The 27675-nt window shown below is 38.3% G+C and overlaps 1 protein-coding gene across 2 annotated transcripts in view; it reads left to right on the top strand.

The window, feature by feature from the left end:
* The window catches only part of Skint5 (selection and upkeep of intraepithelial T cells 5), a 521613-nt gene that overhangs the window by 28251 nt on the left and 465687 nt on the right, over nt 1-27675 (top strand). The gene's annotated exons all lie outside the window — the stretch shown is intronic.

Below are 27675 nucleotides of genomic sequence, written 5' to 3'. Positions count from 1 at the left end.
TAAGAGATCTCAGGGTTCCAGGTTAATTGAGACTGCTGGTCGTTCTACAGATTCATTCTCCTCCTCAGGTTCTAACAGCTTTTCCCTAATTCAACCACAGGCATAATCAACTTCTGTCCATTCATTGGATACAAATACATGCATCTGACTCTTTCAGCTGCTTCTTTGGTCTTTTGGAGCACAGTCATGATAGATCCCTTTTTGTGAGCACTCCATATCCCCAGTAATAGCGTCAGGCCTTGGGGCCTCCCTTTGAGCTGGATCCCACTTCGGGATCCTCTCCATTTCTTTCTTTTCTTTGGTTTGTGTAACATGAAGAAGTCAAATTATTTTGGGGATTGAAGAGGTTTATTTCCCTGATGTCTTTCTCATTGTTGCTGTCATTTGTATGTAAAAGGTATGATGATTTGAATATGTTTGTTTCCAATAGATGTGTGTGCTTGAATTCCACATGGTGTAGCACTATTAGCATGTGTGGCCTTATTGGAGTAGGTATGGCCTTGTTGGAGGAAGAATGCCACTGTGGGATGGGCTTTGAAGTTTCCTATGCTTATGTTCCACCCAGTGTAGAATGAGTACTCCTCCTGGATTCCTGAAGAAGCCAGTTTCCTCCTTCCTGGATGTCTGCAGAGAATAATCACTTGCTGCTGCTTTCAGATCAAGACATAGAACTTGTAGATGTAGATATCCTCCAGCACCATGTCTGCCTGTGCACTGCCCTGATTTCTACTGTGATGATAATAGACTAAACTTCTGAAAGTATAAGCCAGAAACACTTAAATATTTTCCAAGAGCTGTCTTGGTGATGGTGTCTCTTTACAGAAATAAAACCCTAATTTAAAGATAGGTATCAAGTAGTCGAGTATTGCTGTGATAGTCATGACCATGTTTTTGTTTGGATTAATGTAGATTTCTGGCCATTTGGAAAGCAGTAGAATGCTTTAAGTGAGGCTTAATGAGTCATACTAATAAAAGCATGGAAGACTGTGGTGCTGTAGTGATTTGAATTATGGGTGCCTGCATCAGAAAGTGTCTGAGGAGAAGATTCTTCTTATGTGGCCTAGAGACAGTTCTTGTGATATTTTGGTTAAGAATGTGACTGATATTTGGTCTCTTACAAAGAGTCTGCCTGAGCTAAAGGTGAAGTGATTTAGATAATGTTATTGACAAAGTAAATCTCTAAATAAATAAATAAATAAATAAATAAATAAATAAATAAATAAATAAAATGACTTACAAAGACAGTCCTGTGATTAACTCTTTTTTTTTAATTAGGTATTTTCCTCATTTACATTTTCAATGCTATCCCAAAGGTCCCCCATACCCACCCCCCCAATCCCCTACCCACCCACTCCCCCTTTTTGGCCCTGGCATTCCCCTGTACTGGGGCATATAAAGTTTGCAAGTCCAATGGGCCTCTCTTTGCAGTGATGGCCGACTAGGCCATCTTTTGATACATATGCAGCTAAAGACAAGAGCTCCCGGGTACTGGTTAGTTCATATTGTTGTTCCACCTATAGGGTTGCAGTTCCCTTTAGCTCCTTGGGTAATTTCTCTAGCTCCTCCATTAGGGGCCGTGTGACCCATCCAATAGCTGACTGTGATCATCCACTTCTGTGTTTGCTAGGCACTGGCATAGTCTCACAAGAGAGAGCTATAACTGGGTCCTTTCAGCGAAATCTTGCTAGTGTATGCAATGGTGTCAGCATCTGGAAGCTGATTATGGGATGGATCCCTGCATATGGCAGTCACTAGATGGTCCATCCTTTCGTCACAGCTCCAAATTTTGTCTCTATAACTCCTTCTATGGGTGTTTTGTTCCCATTTCTAAGAAAGGGTAAAGTGTCCACACTTTGGTCTTCATTCTTCTTGAATTTCATGTGTTTGGCAAGTTGTATCTTATATCTTGGGTATCCTAAGTTTCTGGGCTATTATCCACTTATCAGTGAGTACATATTGTGCGAGTTCCTTTGTGATTGGGTTACTTCACTCAGGATGATACCCTCCAGGTCCATCCATTTGCCTAGGAATTTCATAAATTCATTTTTTTAATAGCTGAGTAGTATTCCATTGTGTAAATGTACCACATTTTCTGTATCCATTCCTCTGTTGAGGGGCATCTGGGTTCTTTCCAGCTTCTGGCTATTATAAACAAGGCTGCTATGAACATAGTGGAGCATGTGTTCTTCTTACCGGTTGGGACATCTTCTGGATATATGCCCAGGAGAGGTATTGCGGGATCCTCTGGTAGTACTATGTCCAATTTTCTGAGGAACCGCCAGACTGATTTCCAGAGTGGTTGTACAAGCTTGCAATCCCACCAACAATGGAGGAGTGTTTCCCTTTCTCCACATCCTCGCCAACATCTGCTGTCACCTGAGTTTTTGATCTTAGCCATTCTGACTGGAGTGAAGTGGAATCTCAGTGTTGTTTTGATTTGCATTTCCCTGATGATTAAGGATGTTGAACATTTTTTTCAGGTGTTTCTCTGCCATTTGGTATTCCTCAGGTGAGAATTCTTTGTTCAGCTCTGAGCCCCATTTTTTAATGGGGTTATTTGATTTTCTGGAATCCATCTTCTTGAGTTTTTTATATATATTGGATATTAGTCCCCTATCCGATTTGGGATAGGTAAAGATTCTTTCCCAATCAGTTGGTGGCCTTTTTGTCTTATTGATGGTGTCTTTTGCTTTGCAGAAGCTTTGCAATTTTATGAGGTCCCATTTATCGATTCTTGATCTTACAGCACAAGCCATTGCTGTTCTATTCAGGAATTTTTCCCCTGTACCCATATCTTTGAGGCTTTTCCCTACTTTCTCCTCTATAAGTTTCAGTGTCTCTGGTTTTATGTGGAGTTACTTAATCCACTTAGATTTGACCTTAGTACAAGGAGATAGAAATGGATCAATTAGCATTCTTCTTCATGATAACCGCCAGTTGTGCCAGCACCATTTGTTGAAAATGCTGTCTTTTTTCCACTGGATGGTTTTAGCTCCCTTGTCAAACATCAAGTGACCATAGGTGTGTGGGTTCATCTCTGGGTCTTCAATTCTGTTCCATTGGTCTACTTGTCTGTCACTATACCAGTACCATGCAGTTTTGTTCACAATTGCTCTGTAGTACAGTTTTAGGTCTGGCATGGTGATTCCACCAGAGGTCCTTTTATACTTGAGAAGAGTTTTTGCTATCCTCGGTTTTTTGTTATTCCAAATGAATCTGCCGATTGCCCTTTCTAATTCATTGAAGAATTGAGTTGGAATTTTGATGGGGATTGCATTGAATCTGTAGATTGCTTTTGGCAAGATAGCCATTTTTACAATGTTGATCCTGCCAATCCATGAGCATGGGAGATCTTTCCATCTTCTGAGATCTTCTTTAATTTCTTTCTTTAGAGACTTGAAGTTCTTATCATACAGATCTTTCACTTCCTTAGTTAGAGTCACGCCAAGGTATTTTATATGATATGTGACTATTGAGAAGGGTGTTGTTTCCCTAATTTCTTTCTCAGCCTGTTTATCCTTTGTATACAGAAAGGCCATTGACTTGTGTGAGTTAATTTTATATCCAGCTACTTCATTGAAGCTGTTCATCAGGCTTAGAAGTTCTCTGGTTGAATTTTTAGGGTCACGTATATATACTATCATATCATCTGCAAAAAGTGATATTTTGACTTCTTCCTTTCCAATTTGTATCCCCTTGATCTCCTTTTGTTGTCTAATTGCTATGGCTAGGACTTCAAGTAAAATGTTGAATAGGTATGGCGAGAGTGGACAGCTTTGTCTAGTCCCTGATTTTAGTGGGATTTCTTCCAGCTTCTCACCATTTACTTTGATGTTGGCTACTGGTTTGCTGTACATTGCTTTTATCATGGTTATGTATGGGCCTTGAATTCCTGATCTTTCCAAGACTTTTATCATGAATGGGTGTTGGATTTTGTCAAATGCTTTCTCAGCATCTAATGAGATGATCATGTGGTTTTTGTCTTTGAGTTTGTTTATATACTGGATTACATTGATGGATTTCCATATATTAAACCATCCCTGCATCCCTGGGATGAAATCTACTTGGTCAGGATGGATGATTGTTTTGATGTGTTCTTGGATTCAGTTAGCAAGAACTTTATTGAGGATTTTTGCATCGATATTCATAAGGGAAATTGGTCTGAAGTTCTCTATCTTTGTTGGGTCTTTTTGTGGTTTAGGTGTCAGAGTAATTGTGGCTTCATAGAATGAGTTGGGTAGAGTACCTTCCGTTTCTATTTTGTGGAATAGTTTGTGAACTACTGGAATTAGGTCTTCTTTGAAGGTCTGATAGAACTCTGCACTAAACCCATCTGGTCCTGGGCTTTTTTTGGCTGGGAGACTATTAATAACTGCTTCTATTTCTTTAGGGGATATGGGACTGTTTAGATGGTCACCTTGATTCAACTTTGGTACCTGGTATCTGTCCAGAAATTTGTCCAATTCGTCCAGGTTTTCCAGTTTTGTTGAGTATAGCCTTTTGTAGAAGGATCTGATGGTGTTTTGGATTTCTTCAGGATCTGTTGTCATGTCTCTCTTTTCATTTCTGATTTTGTTAATTAGGGTTTTGTCCCTGTGCCCTCTAGTGAGTCTAGCTAAGGGTTTATCTATCTTATTGATTTTCTCAAAGAACCAACTCCTCGTTTGGTTAATTCTTTGAATAGTTCTTCTTGTTTCCACTTGGTTGATTTCACCCCGAGTTTGATTATTTCCTGCCTTCTACTCCTCTTGGGTGAATTTGCTTCCTTTTCTTCTAGACCTTTTAGGTGTGTTGTCAAGCTTGTAATGTGTGCTCGCTCTAGTTTCTTTTTAGAGGCACTCAGAGCTATGAATTTTCCTCTTAGGAATGCTTTCATTGTGTCCCATAAGTTTAGGTATGTTGTGGCTTCATTTTCATTAAACTCCAAAAACTCCTTAATTTCTTTCTTTATTCCTTCCTTGACCAAGGTATCATTGAGAAGAGTGTTGTTCAGTTTCCATGTGAATGTTGGCTCTCTATTATTTATTTTGTTATTGAAGATCAGCCTCAGTCCATGGTGATCTGATAGGATGCATGGGACAATTTCAATATTTTTGTATATGTTGAGGCTTGTTTTGTGACCAATTATGTGGTCAATTTTAGAGAAGGTACCATAAAGTGCTGAGAAGAAGGTATATCCTTTTGTTTTAGGATAAAATGTTCTGTAGATATCTGTTAAGTCCATTTGTTTCATCACTTCTGTTAGTTTCACTGTGTCCCTGTTTAGTTTCTGTTTCCATGATCTGTCCATTGGTGAAAGTGGTGTGTTGAAGTCTCCCACTATTATTGTGTGAGGTGCAATGTGTGCTTTGAGCTTTACTAAAGTTTCTTTAATGTATGTGGCTGCCCTTGTATTTCGAGCATAGATATTCAGAATTGAGAGTTCCTCTTGGAGGGTTTTACCTTTGATGAGTATGAAGTGCCCCTCTTTGTCTTTTTTGATGACTTTGGGTTGGAAGTCAATCTTATCAGATATTAGGATGGCTACTCCAGCTTGTTTCTTCACACCATTTGCTTGGAAAATTGTTTTCCAGCCTTTCATTCTGAGGTAGTGTCTATCTTTTTCTCTGAGATGAGTTTCCTGTAAGCAGCAAAATGTTGGGTCTTGTTTGTGTAGCCAGTTTGTTAGTCTATGTCTTTTTATTGGGGAGTTGAGACCATTGATATTAAGAGATATTAAGGAAAAGTAATTGTTGCTTCCTGTTATTTTTGTTGTTAAAGTTGGCATTGTGTTCTTGTGGCTGTCTTCTTTTAGTTTTGTTGAGGGATTATCTTCTTGTTTTTTCTAGGGCGTGGTTGTATTGGTTTTTTAATGTTATTATCATTTGAAGGGCTGGATTCGTGGAGAGATAATGGGTGAATTTAGTTTTGTCGTGGAATACTTTGGTTTCTCCATCTATGCTAATTGAGAGTTTGGCTGGGTATAGTAGCCTGGGCTGGAATTTGTGTTCTCTTAGTGTCTGTATAACATCTGTCCAGGCTCTTCTGGCTTTCATAGTCTCTGGTGAAAAATCTGGTGTAATTCTGATAGGCTTGCCTTTATATGTTACTTGACCTTTTTCCCTTACTGCTTTTAGTATTCTATCTTTATTTAGTGCATTTGATGTTCTGATTATTATGTGTCAGGAGGAATTTCTTTTCTGGTCCAGTCTATTTGGAGTTCTGTAGGCTTCTTGTATGTTCATGGGCATCTCTTTCTTTAGATTTGGGAAGTTTTCTTCAATAATTTTGTTGAAGATGTTTGCTGGTCCTTTGAGTTGAAAATTTTCATTCTCATCCACTCCTATTATCCGTAGGTTTGGTCTTCTCATTGTGTCCTGGATTTCCTGGATGTTTTGAGTTAGGATATTTTTGCATTTTCCATTTTCTTTGATTGTTGTGCCGATGTTCTCTATGGAATCTTCTGCACCTGAGATTCTCTCTTCTATCTCTTATATTCTGTTGCTGATGCTGGCATCTATGGTTCCAGATTTCTTTCCTAGGGTTTCTATCTCCACCGTTGCCTCACTTTGGGTTTTCTTTATTGTGTCTACTTCCCTTTTTAGGTATAGTATGGTTTTGTTCATTTCCATCATCTGTTTGGATGTGTTTTCCTGTTTTTCTATAAGGACTTCTACCTGTTTGGTTGTGTTTTCCTGTTTTTCTTTAAGGACTTGTAACTCTTTAGCAGTGTTCTCCTGTATTTCTTTAAGTGAGTTATTAAATTCCTTCTTTATGTCCTCTACCTTCATCATGAGATATGCTTTTAAATCCAGGTCTACCTTTTCAGATGTGTTAGGATGCCCTGGACTGGGCAAAGTGGGCGTTCTGCGTTTTGATGATGGTGAGTGGTCCTGGTTTCTGTTAGTAGGATTCTTACTTTTACCTTTCGCCATCTGGCAATCTCTGGAGTTAGTTGTTATAGTTGTCTTTGTTTAGAGATTGTTCCTCTGTTGATTTTGTTACCCTCTATCAGCAGACATGTGATACTTGCTCTCTCCTCTGAGTTTCAGTGGTCAGAGCAGTCTCTGCAGGCAAGCTCTCCTCTTTCAGGGAAGGTGCACAGTTTTCTGGTGTTTGGACCTCCTCCTGGCTGAAGATGAAGGCCCAAAACAGGATCTTTCCCAGAAGCTGTGTTGCTTTTGCCAAGAAGTTGGCCAGTTGTCTGGAGCCGAAGATGGTGCTGCCTCAGAAGCTCTGTGGCTCTCGCCTTTCCCAGAAACGACTGGCCTCTGTATTCCACACCGTCACCCGTTCAGCCTGCCCTCCGCGGAGTCCCGGAGCCAAGGAGGCTCCCGCCGGGGCCTGAGGCACAAACCTCTTGGGCCTGGCGGACCCCTGTGCTCTCACCAGGAAGGTGGCCTGTTGTCTGGAGCTGAAGATGGTGCCTCCTCAGACGCTCTGTGGCTCTCGCCTGTCCCAGAAAAGGCTGGCCTCTGTATTCCACACCCTCACCTGTGCAGCCTGCCCTCCTCGGAGTCCTGGAGCCAAGGAGGCTCCCGCCGGGGCCTGAGGCACATACCTCTCGGACTGTGATTCACTCTTATGAAGCACATTTTAATCAAGCATATCAAGCTTAGAATAAAGTACAAAATGTATGATTTAAGTATTTAAGGGACGCCAGAAAGTAGAATGGGGCTAAATCCTGTGCTCAAAGATATTAAATGGAATTAAGGGAGAATTGACCTTGAGCAAGATCACACACAGCTAAACTTTGGTTTTTGCACTTGCAGTTGAAGAAGGGATAGTTGCATCATGTTATATATTATTATAACCTGGTTATTGTTTTATTTGGGCATAAGTAAATATGATTGTAAGTCAAACTTACTCTCAGTTGTCAACTTGACTATATTGGTTACAAAATGCAATCCAGAAATGGTAGGCACAACAGTAATCCATATATTGAGGAATAGTTTCCATTCTTATAAAGATGGTATAAAAGATTTTTTTTCTGAAGAATAGCATTGGTCCAGGTGTCTTGTTGCATTCCTTTAATTCGACAAGTTGAAATTAATCACATCACTGAGTTCAGAACCAGCCTGGTGCAAATCAAGTTCAACATAAAAAAAAGATTAGGTACAGGCATGGCAGCACATCTTTATTTCCAGCACTCAGATGACAGGCATGCTGATCTTTGAGTTTAAGTTCAGTCTACAGAGAAAGTTTTAGGACAGGTCTGCTCCCACCAGGGACTACCAGGGAAGTCAACACCAGAGGCAACCAGGTGGTAAAAGGTATCTGTAAGAACACAACCAACAAGCCAGGGCAATATGGCACTATCAGAATCCAGCTCTCTTACTACAACATGCCCTAGATAGCCTAACACACTTGAAGAACAAAGCAATGACCTTAAATCTCATCTTATAAAGATGATTGAAGCATTTATAGAAGAAATTAGTGAATAGTTTAAAGAAATACAGAAAAACACAATCAAGGAGGAAGAAGCCTTTAAAGGTGAAAAAATAAAGAAATACAGAAAAATATAATTAAACAGGTAAAAGAAATGATGAAACTGTTCAAGACCTGAAAATGGAAATAGAAGCAATAAAGAAAACACAGAGGCAATATTTGAGATAAAAGTGGCTCAGGGGAGTTGGAGGTGCCTTAGGTGGTAGGGATGATGAGTGGGGGAAGAAAATCTAACTGGTATGTTTCTGGATCAGCAGGTCTGATGAATTGGTTTTGAGAGGTGGAGGGATCAACCAATGATTGTTAATTTTTTTTTTTGTTTAAATTATTGTTAATTGACTTTTGTTATTTTGTTGATTGTTTTTATGGTGGGTGTGGTCATGTTGGTAGTGGTGGTGGTGGTAGTAGTTGTGGTGGTAATGGTGTGTTTCTGTTTCTGTATGTCTGTGTCTGCTTCCCCTTTAGTATTTTTTAGTAGTGCTGGCAGGAGACTTTTTATGGTCATTTTTTTCATGGGTGTAATTAATCTAATTGGGTTGAAGTTTTCCGGTAGTACCTTCTGTAGGTTTGGATTGGTGAATAGATATTGTTTAAATATTACTTTGTCATGAAATATCTTTTTTTTTTTTCTGTCTATGGTAATTGAAAATTTTGCTGAGTATAGTAGTCTGGGCTGGTATCAAGGTTCTCTTGATTTCTACAAGACATCTGTCTAGGCCACTCAGGCTTTTAGACTCTCCACTAAGAAGTTGGGTGAAATTCTAGTAGATCTGCCTTTATACGTTAGTTAGTTGGCCTTTTTTCTTTTGATGCTTTTAATATTCTTTCTTTGTTCTTTATGTTTATTGTTTTGCTTTTTATGTGGTATGGGGAATGTCTTTACTGGAACACTCAATTTGACATTCTGTTACCTCTTGCAGTCTAGGAATGATATTCAAATTAGGAATTTTTTTCTATGATTTTGTTACATATATTGTCTGACTTTTGAGCCTGGATTATTCTCTATCTTTATTGCATTATTTTCAGCTTTGGTCTTTTCATATTCTCCTAGATTTTCTGATTATTTTTTAGATTTAATGTATTTTTGATGAATCTCATTCTGTTTTCTTCAACATCTGTGATCCTTTCTTGCATCTTTTATTTACTTTTAGACAAGCTTCTTTCTTTCTTTTCTTTCTTTTTTTGGGAATATAATTTAATAAGAGGAAGTGATTTAATGATAGTGGACAAATGAGTTCTGAAGTCACATGGTGCTGACTTTTAATTTCATTTTTCCCATTTACTAACTGAACGTGTATTTTTTAAATTTATTTTTAATTTATTATTATCTCATATATTACATCATGATCTTGGTTTCCACATACTCCTCTCCTCTCAGCCCCTCTTCACCTTTCTCCTCCTTGGCCTCCTTCCCTCATCTATTTCTCCTCTGTTTCCCTTCAGAAAAGGGCAGCCTGCCTGAGGATAGCAACCAAAAATGGCATAAAATGTTAAGGCAAGACTAGGAATTCCCCTCATATCAAGGCTGGACTGGGTAACACAATAGGAAGAAAGGAGTTATAAAAGCAGCCAAGAGAGTCAGAGACATACCCTACTCCCTCTGTTAGGAGTTCCACAAGAAGACCAAGCTACACAACCATAACATATATGCAGAGGGCTATATAAGACCCATGCAGGCTCCCTGATTGTTGATTCAGTCTCTATGAGCCCCTATGAGCGATGATCCTTGATCCTTCTGGCTTCTACAATCTGAAGAGGTATTCTTTAGTGCATAATTTATCTTCAGTGTCATGTTTTCCTGTTTCCATTCTCCCAGTATTGAAGTGTATAGCAAAGATTAAAATTGTTCTCCTCATGATTGTATATATAATATATATATACTACTTTTCCTACTAACCTATCATCTAAGCTTCTTTCCTGGTTTAGATATACAATGTGACAGAAGCTAGGATCCACATACGAGGAAGAACACATAGTGTTTGTTTTTCTGAGCCTGGATTGCCTTGCTTAAGACAATATTGCTATTATGAACAGGGTATTATTATCAACACACCAACACATACACACAAACATATATATATATGTATGTATGTATGTATGTATGTATGTATGTATGTATATATATGAATACACACACACACACACACACACACACACACACACACACACATTTACAATCCAGCTATTGCTCCCTCCAGGTTTCCCTGTCACAGTTCCTCATCCCATTCCTCTTCACCCTGCATCCAAGAGGATGTTTCCTCTCACCAGGGCTTCCCCCTTCATGAGGCCTCAAGTTTCTTGAGGATTAGGTATTTCTTGTCCCACTGAAGCCAGACCAGGCAGTCCTCTGCTATATATGTGTCAGGGTCCTCAGACCAGTTCCTGTATGCTACCTGGTTAGTGACTCAGGGTCTGGAAGCTCCTATGAGTTTGGGCTACTTGAGACTGCTGGTCTCCTCTGGGGTCACCCTCCTCTTCAGCTTCTTCCATCCTTCCCTTAATTCAACCATGGAGGTTCCTGACTTCAGTCTAATGATTCTCTGTAAGTATCTGCACCCATAACAGTCAGTTTTTGTTTTAGCATCTCAGAAGACAGCCATACTAGCCTACTTTCCGTAAGTGCACCATAGCATCAGTAACAGTGTCAAGCCTTGGTGTTTCCTAAGTAAATGGATCCCAAGTTGGGCTGCTCAATGGACTGCCTTTTCCTCCATCCCTTCTCCATTTTTTTTTGCTGCAGTTCTTTTTTTCTCTCTCTTCCTTCCTTCCTTCCTTCCTTCCTTCCTTCCTTCCTTCCTTTCTTTCTTTCTTTCTTTCTTTCTTTCTTTCTTTCTTTCTTTCTTTCTTTTTATTCTAGGCCAGAAATTTTGCCTATGGGTTGGTAACTCCATCCTTCCACGTGACACCATGTCTATTTACTACTGACAGACTCTTCAAGTTCCTCCTCTCTCCACTGTTGGGCATTTCTTCCAAGGTCACTCTCATTGAGTCCTGAGTCTCTTATCTTCCAGGTCTCTGGTAATTTCTAAATGGTCTATTCACCTCCAACCCCATGAGGCTGCAATTTCCATTCATTCTGCTGAACCCCTGGGTTTCTCTGCTGTCCTCCTCCCCATACTTGATCCTATTCTTCTTCCCTCTCCCCTCTCCCACACATGTTCCTCCTTTACTCTACCTCCTGGGTTATTTTCTTTCCCCTTATATGTGGAATCAAAACATCCTTACTTTGGCTTTCCTGCTTCCTAAACTCAAGTTCTGTGTATTTTTTCCTAGGTATTATGTGCTTTTTTGGGTAATATCCACTTACTAGTGAGTACATACCATGGATATTATATTAGGTCTGTGTTACCTCACTAAGGATGATATTTTCTAGTTAATCCATTGGCCTAAAAACTTGGGATGCCCTCTTTCTTAATAACTGAATACTATTCCAACCCATATTTTCTGTATCCTTTCTTCATTTAAGGGAGATCTGGTTGTTTTGAGTGTCTGGCTCTTAAAAAGAAGGTCACTATGCAAATAGTAGAGGACATATCCTTATGGCATGACTGGGCATCTTTTGGATATATGACCAAGAGTGGTATAGGTGAGTCAGGAAGACATATATCCAGTTTCCTGAGCAACGAGCAGATTGATTTCTAGAGTGGTTGTACCATTTTGCAATTCCACAAACAATGGAGGGATGTTCCTCTTTCTGGACACCCTCACCATCATGTGCGGTCATCTGAATATTTTATCTTAGCCATTCTGATTGTTGAAAGGTCAAATCTGTATGTCCTTTTGATTTACATTTTCCTGATTAATAAGTACTTTGAACATTACTAAGTGTTTTCTAGGCATTTGAGATTTGTTTGTTGTGAATTCTATTTAGCTATGGACCCCATTTTTTGATTGGGTTATTTGGTTTTGTGTAGGTTAGCTTCTTGAGTTCTTTATATATTTTGCATAATAGCCCTACATAGAATGTGTTGTTAGTGAAGTTTTTTTTCCCCCCAATCTGTAGGTTGCTGATTGTAGTCCTATGGACTGTGCCTTTTGCCCTACAGAACCTTTTTAGATTTATGATGTCCCATTCAGCAATTATTGGCCTTAGAACCCGAGGCATTACAGTCCTGACAAGTCATTTTACATTATTTGTGACTGTTGAACAGGGTTTTGTTTCCCTATTTTTCTTTCTTAGCCCATTTATCATTTGCAGAGAAGAAGGCTACATATGCCTGAGGTAATTTTATATCCAGCCACTTTTTTCTAAGTTATTTGTTAGCTATTTTCTTTCTCTGGTAAAATGATGGCGGTCACACATGTATACTACCATATCATTTACAAATTGTGATACTTTGACTTCTTTACAATTTGTATCCCCTTGATTTTCTTTTGTTGTCTTTTTGCTCTAGCTAGATTTTTGAGTACTTTATTGAATACATGTGTTGAAAGTGGGCAGGCTTGTCTTGTCCCTGGTTTTAATGGGATTGTTTAATGTATCTTTCCATTTAATTTCTTACTGACTGATAGTTTCCTGTATATTGCTTTTTTATGTTTAGGTATGGGGCCTTGAATTCCTGTTCTTTCCAATACATTTAACATGAAAGAGTGTTGTATTTTTGTCAAAGGATTTTTTTCAGAATCTAATGATATTATCATATGTTGGGAAGTAAAAAGGGGCCATTGGGAAGAGGGGGAAGGGGAAGACCCACACCCCACCAGAGTTCTGCCTATTCTCTGGTCAGTCAGGCATGGAAGGGCTGCTATCTTCCTTCCACTCATCCCTGGGTGGTCATCTAAGCCTCTGACCCACTCTTTGGGGGGTGGCAAAGAGGCAGCCCTACCTGGGAGCACCAGAGCTACCTACTACCTACTAAAGCCACTGGAGTTATGGGAGAGAGGAATGAGGGAAGAGATTCCCAACACTGTTGAAAGTGAGCAGAGAGGATCTTGACTAGAGCAGAGACTATCTATGGCTTTAGAGTTTTATTTTAGAAAGGCAGGGGAAGAGAGAGAGAAGAGAGAGAGAGAGGAGGGGGAGAGAGAAGAAATAGAGAGAGAGAGAGAGAGAGAGAGAGAGAGAGAGAGAGAGAGAGAGAGAGAGAGATATGGCTAGAGAGAAAGAGTAAGAGAGGAGAGGAAAAGAGAGAAGAGAGGGGAGGAGAAGATAAAGAGAGACAAGTAAGAGAGCTAGGTGGGGCTGAACAGCTCTTTTTATGGTCTTTACTGTAGCTAGGTAATTGGGGAGGAGTTTAGCCTGAAGGTCAGAAGCTTGGGATATTGCCTACGTGACTTTTAGCCATGCTTCTCTTGTGGGAGCTCTAGGGGGTGGTAACTTAGGCAGGAGCCAGAGTTCCAGGAGACATGAGAGAACTCCTTCTATCCCATGTACATGAATTATCACCACAGGGTCCTAGGGTTCAATGTCTCAACTTGACTGGAGACCAGCCTATCTGTGCACAGCCCAATGCTCCACAATCATATGATTTCCTTTTTTTTTTTTTTTTTTTTTTTTTTTTTTTTTTTTTTTTTTTTTTTGGTTTTTCATGACAGGGTTTCTCTGTACAGCCCTGGCTGTCCTGGAACTCACTTTGTAGACCAGGCTGGCCTCGAACTCAGAAATCCAGGGCTGCCTCTGCCTCCCAAGTGCTGAGATTAAAGGCTTGCACCACCACTGCCTGGTGATTTTTTCTTTTAGTATGTTTATATAGTGAATTATGTTAATGGTTTTTCATATATTGAAACATCACTGCATAACTGGGATGAGGCCTACTTGATTTTGGTGAATGATAGTTTTGATATGTTCTTGGATTCATTTTGCTAGGATTTTAGTGAGTATTTTGGCATCAATATTAATTATTAAAATTGGTCTGGAATTCTTTTACATGTTGAGTTTTTACATAGTCTAGGTATCAGAGGAACTGTGCCTTCATAGAATGAATTATGTAGTGTTCTTTCTGTGTCTATTTTAATTTAATATTTTGAGGATTGTTGTCATTAGCTCTTCTCTGAAGGTTTGGTAGATGTGTGCACTAAAATTGCCTGCCTCAGGGCTTTTCTTTTTCCCATTTGGAGGTTTTAAAGAACCTTTTCTATTTCCTTAGGGGTTATGGGACAGTTTAGATCATTTATCTGATTTTGATTTAATATTGGTATGAGGTATCTCTCTAGAAAGTCATTCATTTCATCTAGATTTTCCAGTTCTTTTGAGTAAAGTCTTTTGTGATAAGATATGATTTTTTTTGAATTTCTCCAGTTTTTGTTGATATGTCTTCCTTTTAATGTCTGATTTTGATATTTTTGATACTATCTCTGTGTCCTTCAGTTGCTTTTCCTAAGAGTTTATCTATCTTGTTGATTATTTTTTTCTATCTCAGCAGGAACTTTTCAGCTCAAACTTTCAGCCTGCTAGTTGAAATCACAGGAAGAACAGGGGACACTTTGAAAAATGAATTTAGCATTTTATTTCTTTTTTTTTTGTTGTTTGATTTTGTTTTGTTTTTCAAGACAGGGTTTCTCTATATAGCCCTGGCTGTCTTTGAACTCACATGTAGACCAGACTAGCCTCGAACTCAGAAATCCCCCTGCCTCTGCCTTTCCAATGCCAGGATTAAAGGTGTATGCCACCACACCTGGCTCTAGCATTTTATTTCTAAGGTATAAAATGTTTCCTATGAATAGCTCTTGAAGAAAAAAGGGGGAAAGTGGAATAATCCTACGTGGGACAAGGGAAATTCTTACTCATCTCTGTCCTCAGCACTTATGCCTCTGTGAGAATACATGATCACATTGTAAAATTTTCATAACAAATTTACACATAAATTGCAATCATAAATTCAATAAAAATTTACAACCATGCATGTTTACATGCATATCCATGAGGAGTAATTATCTGGATAAACATTTATCAGCTGTCTCAGCTCCACCTGTTCATGAAGAGTTAAAAACCATACCAAAGTTATTAGTGAAGCTTTGTATAGACAAACTCAGTCAATATTTTATCTCTCCTAGTACCCATAATAAACCATTAGTTACCTTTTATGACTTTGGTTAATGGTTTTACCACCTTTTGGTATAGGTTCTGAACAGTGGAATGTCTGTTTACTATCTTAGAAGTGACACTAAAGACTGGCAAAGTTCTCATTTTAGTTCTGACTTTCAGAAAGGACTTAATAGTACTACTAAAGAAGCTTAATAATTGCTATAAATTTAGGAATTCTTATACAATCATCATTAAGGATAATGAATCATCTACTTGTCTGTATAGCATCACACCAGTACAGTACATTTTTGTAGTTTTGCAGAGATCTTCTCAAAAGGGTGGGCTAATACCTAGTGATTGTTATATATGTAATAATAACAGGAAAAGCATATTAATAGCAAGAATCTTTCCTAAAATGATTTTCTCATGGGCCATGCCTACAAAAATACAAAAATTAATCATAGAGTTTTAATTTAAGGCAAAGTCATCTCAGGGAAATAATCTGCTAGTTATTAAGTTTTTTGGCTCCTGGACATACACTCCCCCCCAAAAAAAATTCCTCTGTACATTGGAACAGCCTTCTTCAGCCTTCTGGCCCAATATATCTTATAGACTTTTCTTTAAAACAGGAATTATGAAGGGATTACCTTACATTGTCCTTTCCCTTAGATCAGGTTTGTACATTTTAGACAGTATTCTCTTTGCAGTTGAAGCAAGGGTAGTTTTTTGCCCATTACTGCTTGTCACATTTGAAGAAAACTCCATCAGGAGATTCTTCAATGCTCAAAATTTTATTTGAAATTTCATGGTGCTGTTAGCAGGAACAGACCTGTCTTGTTGTCAAAAGACATTAAAATATTAAAACTTTTTTGGATGCCATATTCTGTAGATCTCTGAGGTTTTTGAAGATCATATTCCTTTTTATAATACATATCAAAAGGAAAATGTTTCTTTATTCTAGATATTTCCTATTCTGTCAACCTTGGATGCATATTTCTTTGATACATTAGTCTACTATCTGACATGATCATGAGTTGAAATTTTTGACTACTAACTTGTATTACTTAATTATTCTAAACAGTTAAGTCATTGTATTTTTTAAAAGTACTGAAATGAAACATTGCATTTTAAATGATTTCTTAAATCCAATACCTTATAGAAGAGTTGAAATATAATATACAGTATGTTATAACAAAAATAACCTTTATTTTTGCATCTATATACAGAAATATATACCAGTCTAAGCAAATATAACCTTAATTTAGTGTACAAAATTTTGCATATTCCAAAATCTATACCAATTTAAGGTTATTGGCTTATAAAAAGCTTTTTGCTTTAAAAGTTGATTCGATAATCTGCCCTTTTTATTATTAGTATGTTATTGCTATATCTTTCTATACCACATCTTTTTCTTTAAAACCTCTTTCCTCCTAACCTCAAAACGAGTGAAGGATAGAGCAAAAAAGAGAGAGAAAAAAAGTCCCCTGGTATAGCCTCTTTTACCTAGCATTCCATACTTCATTTTCTCACTGATAAAGACCATTAACAACTTGTAACCAAACACTTTCTGATGACAAGCACCCATCATCCAAAGAATGGCCATTACCTACTGACCTTGCCTTACATGAATGGGACATTTCCCTCTTAAAATTGATTTTCTTTCTTTCTCTTTTCCCTTTACTTTTTCTTTTTCTTTTTTTATATAAAGACTCATTTGGTTATTTCCTTTTTTTCTTGACTTTTTATTATTTAAACAATTTTTATTAGGTATTTCCTTCATTTACAATTCAAATGCTATCCCAAAGTTGCGTATACCCTCCCCCTGACCCTGCTACCCAACCCACCTGCTCCTGCTTCCTGGCCCTGGCATACCCCTATATTGGGGCATGTAATCTTTGCAAGATCAAGGGCCTCTCCTCCCAATGATGGGCAATTAGGCCATCTTCTGCTATGTATACAGCTAGAGACATGAGCTCAGGTGGTACTGGTTAGTTCATATTACTGTTCCTCTTATATGGCTGCAGACCCCTTCAGCTCCTTTGATACTTTCTCTAACTCCTCCATTGGGGGGCCCTGTCTTCCATCAAATAAATGACTGTGAGCATCTACTTCTGTGTTTGCCAGGCAATGACATAGCCTCACAAGAGACAGCTGTATCAGGGTCATGTCAGCAAAATCCTGCTGGCATATGCAATAGTGTCTGTGCTTGATGGTTGATTACGGTATGGATCCCCAGATAGGGCAGTCTCTGCATGGTCCTTCCATCTATCTCAGCTACAAACATTGTCTCTGTAACTCCTTACATGGGTAATTTGTTCCCCATTCTAAGAAGGAACAAAGTATCCACACCGTGGTCTTCCTTCTTCGTGAGTTTCATGTTTTGCAAATTGTAACTTGGGTATTCTAAGTTTCTGGGCTAATATGCACTTATCAGTGAGTACATATCATGTGAGTCCTTTTGTGATTGTGTTACCTGACTCAGGATGATACTCTCCAAATCCATCCATTTGCCTAGGAATTTCATGAATTCGTTGTTTTTAATAGCTGAGTATTACTCCATTGTGTAAATGTACCACATTTTCTGTGTCAATTCCTCCATTAAGGCACATTTGCGTTCTTTCAAGATTCTGGCTGTTATAAATAAGGTAGATATGAACATAGTGGAGCATGTGTTTTATTACCCATTGGAACATGTTCTGGATATATGCCCAAGAGAGGTATTGCTGGATAATCCCTTAGTAATATGTCCAGTTTTCTGAGCAACCGCCAGACTGATTTCTAGAATGGTTGAACCAGCTTGCAATCCCACCAGCAGGAGAGGAGTATTTCTCTTTCTCCACATCCTTGCCAGCATCTGCTGTCACCTGAATTTTTGATTTTTGACATTCTGACTGGTGTGAGGTGCAATCTCAGGGTTGTTTTGATTTGCATTTCCCTGATGATTAAAGATGTTGAACATTTTTCAGGTGCTTCTCAGCCATTCGGTATTCCTCATTTGAGAATTCTTTGTTTAGCTCTTATTTTTAATAGGGTTATTTAATTTTCTGGAGTCCAGCTTCTTGAGTTCCTTATATATATTGGATATTAGTCCCCTCTCTGATTTAGGATTGGTAAAGACACTTTCATAATCTGTTGGTGGCCTTTTTGTCTTATTGACAATGTCTTTTGCCTTATAGCAGCTATGCAATTTTATGTGGTCACATTTGTCAATTCTCAATCTTACAGCACAAGCCATTGGTGTTCTGTTCAGAAATTTCCCCCTTGTGTCCGTATCTTTGAAGTTTTCCCCACTTTCCCCTCTATACGTTTTAGTGTCTCTGGTTTTATGTGGAGTTCCTTGATCCCCTTAGACTTGAGCTGAGTACAAGGAGAGAAGAATAGATCAATTCATATTCTACTACATGATAACTGCCAGTTGTGCCAGCACCATTTGTTGAAAATGATATCTTTTTTCCACTGTATGGTTTTAGCTCCTGTGTGAAAGATCAAGTGGCAATAAATGTGTTGGGTTCATTTCTGGGTCTTCAACTCTATTCCATTGATCGACCTGTCTATCATTGTACAAGTACCATGAAGTTTTATCACAATTGCTCTGTACTACAGCTTAAAGTCAGACATGGTGATTCCACCAGAGGATCTTTTATTGTTGAGAATAGTTTTTGCTGTCCTAGTTTTTTTGTTATGCAAGATGAATTTTCAATTTGCCCTTAGTAACTCTGTGAGGAACTGAGTTAATATTTTAATGGGGATTGCATTGAATCTGTAGATTGCTTTCAGCAAGATAGCCATTTTTACTATGTTAATCCTGCCAATCTATGAGCATGGGAAATCTTTCCATCTACTGAGATCTTTAATTTCTTTCTTCAGAGGCCTAAACTTCTTATCATACAGATTTTTCACTTTCTTAGTTAGACTAACACCAAGGTATTTTATATTATTTGTGACTATTGTGAATTGACTTCTTTCCCCAATTTCTATCTCAGCAGGTTTATCCTTTGTGTAGAGAAAGGCCACTGATTTGTTTGAGTTAATTTTATATCCAGCTACTGCACTGAAGCTGTTTATCAGGTTTTAGAGTTCTCCGGCAGAATTTTTAGGAACACACACACACACACACACACTCACACACACACACACACACACACACACACACACACACACACACACACACACACACATATATATATATATATATATATATATATATATGCATATATATTATCATATCATCTGCAAATAGTGATATTTTGACTTCTTCCTTTCCAATTTTTATCCCCTTGATCTTCTTTTGTTGTCGAATTGCTCTGGCTAGGACTTCAAGTACTATATTGAATAGGTAGGGAGAAAGTGGGCAGCCTTGTCTAGTCCCTGATTTTAGTGGGATTGCATCCAGCTTCCCTCCATTTGCTTTGATGTTGGCTACTGGTTTCCTGTATAATTGCTTTTATTATGTTTAGGTATGAGCCTTGAATTCCTGAACTTTCCAAGAGTTTTATCATAAAGGGGTGTTAGATTTTGTCAAATGATTTCTCAGCACCTTACAAGATTACCATGTGTTTTTGTCTTTGAGTTTGTTTAAGTTGTGGATTACTTTGATGGATTTCCATATATTAAACTATCCTTGCATCCCTCAGATGAAGTCTACTTGATCATGATGAATGATTGATGTGTTCTTGGATTCATTTTGAGAGGATTTTATTGAGTAATTTTGCATCAATATTCATAAGGTAAATTGTTCTGAAGTTCTCTTTCTTTACTGGGTCATTATGTGGTTTAGGTATCAGAGTATTGTGGCTTCATAGAATTAATTTGGTAGAGTACCTTCTGTTTCTATTTTGTGGAATATTTTGAGGAGAATTTGAGTTAGGTATCCTTTGAAGTTCTGATTGAACTCTTCAATAAACCCATCTGGTCCTAGCCATATTTTGGTTGGGAGACTATTAATGACTGCTTCCATTTCTTTAGGGTATACATGACTGTATAGATCCTTAATCTGATCCTGATTTAATTTTTGTACCTGGTATCTCTCTAGGAATTTGCCCATTTCATCCAGGTTTTCCAGCTTTGTTGAGTATAGCCTTTTGTAGAAGGATCTGATGATGTTTTGGATTTCCTTCTGTTGTTATGTCTTTCTTTTCATTTCTGAGTTTGTTAATTAGGATACTGTCCCTGTGCCCTGTAGTGAGTCTGGCTAAGGGTTTATCTATCTTGTTGAATTTCTCAAAGAACCAGCTCCTGGTTGTTTAGTTCTTTGAATAGTTCTTCTTGTTTCCATTTGGTTGATTTCAGCCCTGAGTTTGATTATTTCCTGCTGTCTACTCCTCTTTTGTGAATTTGCTTCCTTTTGTTATAGAGCTTTTAGGTGTGCTGTCAATCTGCTAGGGTATGTTTTGTCTAGTTTCTTTTGAGAGGTAGTCAGAGCTATGAGTTTTCCTCTTAGGACTGCTTTCATTATATCCCATAAGTTTGGGTATGTTTTGACTTCATTTTCATTAAACTGTAAAAAGTCTTTAATTTGTTTCTTTATTTCTTCCTTGACCAAAGTATCATTGAGTAGATTGTTATTCAGCTTTCACGAGAATGTTGTCTTTCTATTATTTATGTTGTTATTGAAGAACAGCCTTAGTCCATGGTGATCTGATAGGATGCATTGGACAATTTCAATATTTTTGTATTTGTTGAGGCCTGTTTTTGACCAATTATATGGTTAGTTTTGGAGAAGGTACAATGATTTGCTGAGAAGAAGGTATATGTTTTTGTTTTAGGATAAAAGGTTTTGTAGATATGTGTTAAATTCATTTGTTTCAAAACTTCTGTTAGTTTCAATGTGTCTCTGTTTAATTTCTGTTTCCAGGATGTGTCCAATGATGACAGTGGGGTGTTGAAGTCTCCCACTATTATTGTGTGAGGTGCAATGTGTGCTTTGAGCTTTCCTAATGTTCCCTTAATGAATGTGGCTGTCCTTGCATTGTAGCACAGATATTCAGAATTTAGAGTTCATCTTGGAAGATTTCAACTTTGATGAGTATGATGTGCCCCTCCTTATCTTTTTTGATAACTTCAGGTTGTAAGTCGATTTTATTAGTTATAAGAATGGCTACTCCAGCTAGTTTCTTTGGACCATTTGCTTGGAAAATTGTTTTCCAGCCTTTTACTCTGAGGTAGTGTTTGTCTTTTTGCCTGAGGTGTGTTTGCTGCAAGCAGCAAAATGTTGGGTCCTGTGTGTAGCCAGTCTGTTATTCTTTGTCTTTTTATTTGGGAATTGAATCCCTTGATATTAAGAGGTATTAAGGTAAAGTAATTGTTTCTCCCTGTTATTTTTATTGTCAGTGTTGGGATTCTGTTCTTATGTCTGTCTTCTTTTAGGTTTGTTGAAGTACTACTTTCTTGCTTTTTCTAGAGCATAATTTCTGTCCTTGTGTTGGAGTTTTCCCTTTATTATTCTTTGAAGGGCTGGATTCATTGAACGATATATTGTGAATTTGTTTTTGTTATAGAATACCTTGGTTTCTCCATCGTGGTAATTTAGAGTTTTTCTGGATATAGTATCCTAGGCTGGCATTTGTGTTCTTTTATGCCCCCTGTACTGGGGCATATAAAGTTTGCAAGGCCAAGGGCATATAAAGTTTTCCCAATGTTGGCCAACTAGGACATCTTCTGCTACATATGCAGCTAGTGACTTGAGCTCTGGGGGGGTTAATTCACTTCACACCTTCTTAGAACTGGAAACAAAACAACCATGGAAGGAGTTATAGAGACAAAGTTTGGAACTGAGACGAAAGGACAGACCATCCAGAGACTGCCCCACCAGGGTATCCATCCCATAATCAGCCACTAAATGCAGACACTATTGCATATGCCAGCAAGATTTTGCTGAAAGGACCCTGATATAGCTGTCTTATGTGAGGCTATGCTAGTGTCTGGCAAACACAGAAGTGGATGCTCACAGTCAGCTATTGGATGGAACACAGGGCCTTCAATGGAGGAGATAGAGAAAGTTACCCAAGGGGATAAAGGGGTCTGCAATCCTATAGGTGTTATTTATATTCTTATGTTTGCCTTTCACCATCTGGTAATCTCTGGTGTTAGATGTTTTGGGTGGAGCTTGTTCTTCATATGTCTCTGTTAGACTCTGTCAGCACTCCTGGGAGTCCAATTCTCACCTGAGTCCCTCTGGTCAGAGCATTCTCTGTAGGCAAGCTCTCTTCCTGTAGGGAAGATGTCCAGAAGTCTAGAGCTCTTACCTACTTCCTGAGTCCTAGGGTCACAGCCCTCCCTGGATGCTTACTCTCTTCTGGCAAGGAAGGTGCCTAGGGGTCTGGGTCTCAGCTCTGCCTCCTGGCTGAGGATGAAGGCCTAAAGAGACTCTGTCCAAGAAGCTCTGTTGCTTCTGCTGCCCATGTGCTCTCCAGTGATCCCAAGGTCCTGACTGTGCTAGAGGGCCTGATGTATGGAATGCCCTCTGGGGATGTTGGGACCCTCCACCGGGTCTCATGGAAGAGGGTGCGGGGCTCAAAATTGATTTTCATTTGGATCATTGATTTCCTTTTCAGAGTCCCAAATGATTTGGGGGAAGTGGCCAAATTTTCTAAAATGGAAATGGTACATTTACTGTACAGTTTCTAAATTCTGTGAAAATATAGGCTTAAAAGAATTTCTGAATGGAACACTCTGAAAGGCTTACCCAAATGAGCTAGCTGCTTTGATATTGTTCTGGAAACAAGAATTTATGAAACAGCAGCTAAGGCTCTCTGAGGCTGCGTGACCTGGGCTGCTTATTTTGTCAAGTCTGCCTCCATTTTTATTGGTATGTAGTCCTTTTTGTAAACCTTTGCAAGTAATAAACATTTCTGTAGTGTGTGTGTATATATATATAATGTGCCACATATATCAATTAAAGTTGATTCTCTGTTATTTGAGTAGGTAAAAGACATATTAATTTATTTACAAGCTAGTTTGGACTATATAACCATATTACAATATAAATCGTCTTGCTATATGAAAGGATGGCATGTAATAAGTCATGAAGACTATGTAGCCAACAAGTTTTATTGGCTATACATAGATATTTAAATCTCCAGCCAATCTCACAGCTGTATTCATGTAGAGGAATCAGTGTATATATTACATGTCTTGTTTGTCTTCTTAATTTTTTTCTTTCTTTCTTCAGACAAAATCTTTAGGTAGCCTGCCACTGGCTCATTTAATTTCAAAGAATTTGGATGGAAAACACAGCCTTTCTTTCTTGTTGGAACAAATGAAAAATCTCCTCACCAATGCAACATACTTCTTTTCTTACACTCTGAAATTAGGAATTTTATTGGCTGAGCTAATTAAGCTGTCCTTTCTAAAGAGACCCCAGTGCTTTTTAATGCTGTGCTTCCTGAACATTTAAAAAGGTTAAAGGCAACAAAACACCACTTAATCTAGTCCTTGGAGATTCTTCATTCCCTTTCTGTTCTATGAGCAACTTCTTTAAATTCCTGTTATATTTCTCCATAATTGTTTGTTCTGTAAGATTATGAAATATCTAACAATTTCTATGAAATATGTCTGAAAACAATAGATAAACATGCCAAAAGCATCATTAGTCCCAATCTACAAAGGGACTTCCAAGACAGCCAGTGGGAAGGAAGTCCCTTGGTCCTGTGGAGGCTCAATGCATCAGCAGGGGTGAATGCTAGTGCAGTGAGACAGGAATTGGTATCCAGGCGGGGGAGCATCCACATAGAATCAAGGGGGAGGGCATCTAAAAAAGGGGATTTGAAAAGGGGGAAAGTGGGAAAAGGGATAACATTTGGAATGTAAATAGATAAAATAACTAAAGAATTAAATTTATAGTCTCAAAAGCATCCTCAGGATTCAGACCAAATAGTCATTGCAGTTTTGAAAATGAACCAAAAGTATGATGCACCAACATGTATACATAACTCAACGCTTGAAACTCTACAATAGAAACCATTTCATCTATTGTATAACATTGATATACATCAGTAAGTACAATCTGGGATTTTAATTCAATGTATTATATTTTCAATGGGCTGACATTTTGATTTTTCATAACTCTGTGGATTTCTTTTAGCTGGAACTATCCTCTCTGATGTCATCATAAGTTCCTGATTGGACTCATCTGAATGTTCCCTATTTTGATTCATAGAGTCTTCCAATCTCTGTATTCTAGTCCCTAATCTAGCATCAAATTTTTTAGTGTTTCTTTTTTTTTTTTTTAAGTCTAACTTACTTTGGTCTTTCCTAAAGAAGATATACAAAACTGTGATCACTGTTAAAAGAAAATAACCATTTGTAAGTGAAACAGGAGCATATGAAATTCATATGTACTGTGTCATTATGTTTCTCTCCATTTTACCCATAAAATATGTTTTTCTTTTTTATCTCAAAACCTCTCCTCAAAGACTTTATATTCAAAGTAAATACTTCTTCCTGTGACTTTTATATACCCAACATCCCTTCCTTTTTATTGTTTCCAAACTCAATACTTTATCAATTTAGATACTTAGAACTTCTCAGTTTGCACCTTGCTCTCACATTAGCTCCACCACAACTGTTCAGGTAGCTCATATTGCAGGATATTGTCCCTACTCTAATTATTAGGGGCTCTATCTATATCCTAACTATGGCTGAATATATTCTGACTTCCAGACTGCAGTATACTTCTCCCACAAGTACCTGAATTGGACTGTAACCTTACCATGGGCCACCTAGCTCTCTCTCTGGTGTGCTATAATCTAGCTGTCATTAGGAGAAACCACAGCTAGTATACCATGAGGTTGTACTATGAGAGAGCACTTTTTTAAAAATTTCATTATTTTACTCATTTACATTCCCGATTTGACCCCATCTCCCGCTCCCCCATCCCAGAGTTCTTCAACCCACCCACCTCCCCTTTGCCATTGAGAGGGTGCTCCTTCACTCCCCACCACCCAATAGGGACTTCTTAAAAGAGACACATTTCACATTTACATTTTCTTCTGCTTTCTGGCACTGGTTAGAAAATTTGCTAAACAAGCATTTTTACCAGGCTCATTTCCAGCAAGGCTACTGGGAAGCTTTTCTCCTTTGAGGCACTCCTGAAGCTCTGGTTTGCTTTCAATAATTTTTTTAATTAGTTTATTATTTTACACTCCATATTTAATCCCCCCCCCAGCCTCCTGTTTACCCTCCAACTGTTCCACATCTCTTACCTCCTCCTTACCTGCTGTCTTCATGTGGATGTCCCCCAACCCCACCCCACCTGACCACTAAAGTCTCTGGGGCCTCCAATCTTGTAAGAGTTAGGTACATCCTCTCTGAATGAACACAGACCAGGCAGTCCCCTACTGTGTGCATATTGGGGGCCTCATATCAGCTGTTGTATGCCGCCTGGTTGGTGGTTCAGTTTTTGAGAGATCTTGGGATCTGGAAAATTAGTTGAGACTGCTGGTCTTCCTGCAAGATATCTGCATCTGACTCTTTCTGCTGCTTGTTGGGTTTTCCAGAGTGCGATCATGCTAGGTCTTTTTTTGTGAGTGCTCCATATTCTCTGCAATAGTGTCATATCTTGGGACCTTCCCTTCAGCTGGATCCCACTTTTGGCTTGTTGCTGGACCTTCATTTCCTCAGGATACTCTCCATTTCCCTCCCTGTAATTCTTTCAGACAGGAAAAATTATGGGTCAGATTTGTGACTGTGGGATATCCCCACTCTCAGAGACAAGGCCTCCTGTCTGGCTATCTTGACTCCCCACATTTCACTAGGGTCTTCTTAGGTGCTAAGTTTGGATAGCATGACTATTACAATTAATATTACCTATAAAATGTGTGTTTTTCCTCCCTACTGCAAGCTCCTAGAAATAATGACTCTGAAATTCAACATATATTTAAAAACACTTCGGCTGTTAACTTTTGCTTATTATCCAACTATCTCTTAACTAAGTATCTCTGGTACTCTAATCTGAGTTCTGCCATGTTCTTTAATTTAGAGCATGCTCTTTAACTCTCTCATGCTTCTTTCCTCCTGCATGTTCCAGCAGAAATCCTGCAGTGCTTGACTAAATCCTAAAATCTTTCTTCCTACCAGAACTCCCTCCTTCTCTTTTTTCCTCAGCTGTCAGTCAATAAGTTTTTATTAACTAGTGATATATACAACCAGTACAAAAGAGATTCTCTCTATACTCAAGTTTCTCACTTTCTGCATATGTTATGGGTCTCTGTTCATTTCCAACTATTGAAAAAGTAACTTCTCTAGCAAGGGATAAGCTAAGCACTGATCTACAGGTAGCAATATGTTATTAGGAGTCATTTTATTACTATGGTCCTTTAGTAGAATATTAGTATTATGGTTTTTCCCTAGGTCCATGACTCATTTGACCTCAGTTTCTTGGCCACTTCAGGGGTTTCAGGTATTTTTTCTCATGAAATAGGCTTGAAGTCCCATCAAAATTGGTTGGTTGGCCCCCTAATATTTATATTGCTATGGTATTAATTTGTTTACTAACTTATATTTCCTTGTATGAATGTAAGAGATTTATTTTTTTCACTCACTTATGGAATTTTCACTCACTTTTTTCACTCACTTATGGGTATTTTGATTGCTTCCAATTTTTAGCAACTGTGAATAAGGATGATATTGATGTTTGTGCACATATTTTAATAAAGATGTACTCTACAGTTTATTTGCACTGCATTTAAAGTTATGTCTGTGTGGATAAACTATAGTAAGCTCAATCTGGCACTGTTAGAAACTTCCAAACTATCTTCCATAATATCTGTGTCACTCTGCTTTGCTACTACCAATATATAACAGTTGTCTTGTTTTCATCTAGTGCCACTACTTTTTGTTGCCCGTGGTTTGGATTTCAGCTATTCTAATAATAAGTTGATAGTTTACTGTTACTTTGATTTGAAATATTCTAATGGCACAATATTGAGCTATCTTGCATCACTATTTACTGTAGAATTCAGGTTCTGCCCTGCTCTATTTAACTCTATATCATAAGGAACTAGAGTTTTAAAGCTGAGTATTTCCCTGAGTGACTCAGTTTTTTTTATTAGATATTTTCTTTTTTAAAATATTTTTTATTACATATTTTCCTCAATTACATTTCCAATGCTATCCCAAAAGTCCCCCATACCCTCCCCCCCACTTCCCTACCCACCCATTCCCATTTTTTTTTTTTTTTTTGGCCCTGGCGTTCCCCTGTACTGGGGCATATACAGTTTGTGTGTCCAATGGGCCTCTCAGTTTTATAGTACTTCACTTTGCCAAATTTTGAGTGTACATCCTGC

This window comes from Mus musculus, chromosome 4 (genome assembly GCF_000001635.26).
Source record: "Mus musculus strain C57BL/6J chromosome 4, GRCm38.p6 C57BL/6J".
Taxonomy (NCBI): domain Eukaryota; kingdom Metazoa; phylum Chordata; class Mammalia; order Rodentia; family Muridae; genus Mus; species Mus musculus.
Note: the sequence above shows the minus strand (reverse complement) of the source record. Positions and strands in the feature narration are given on the sequence as shown.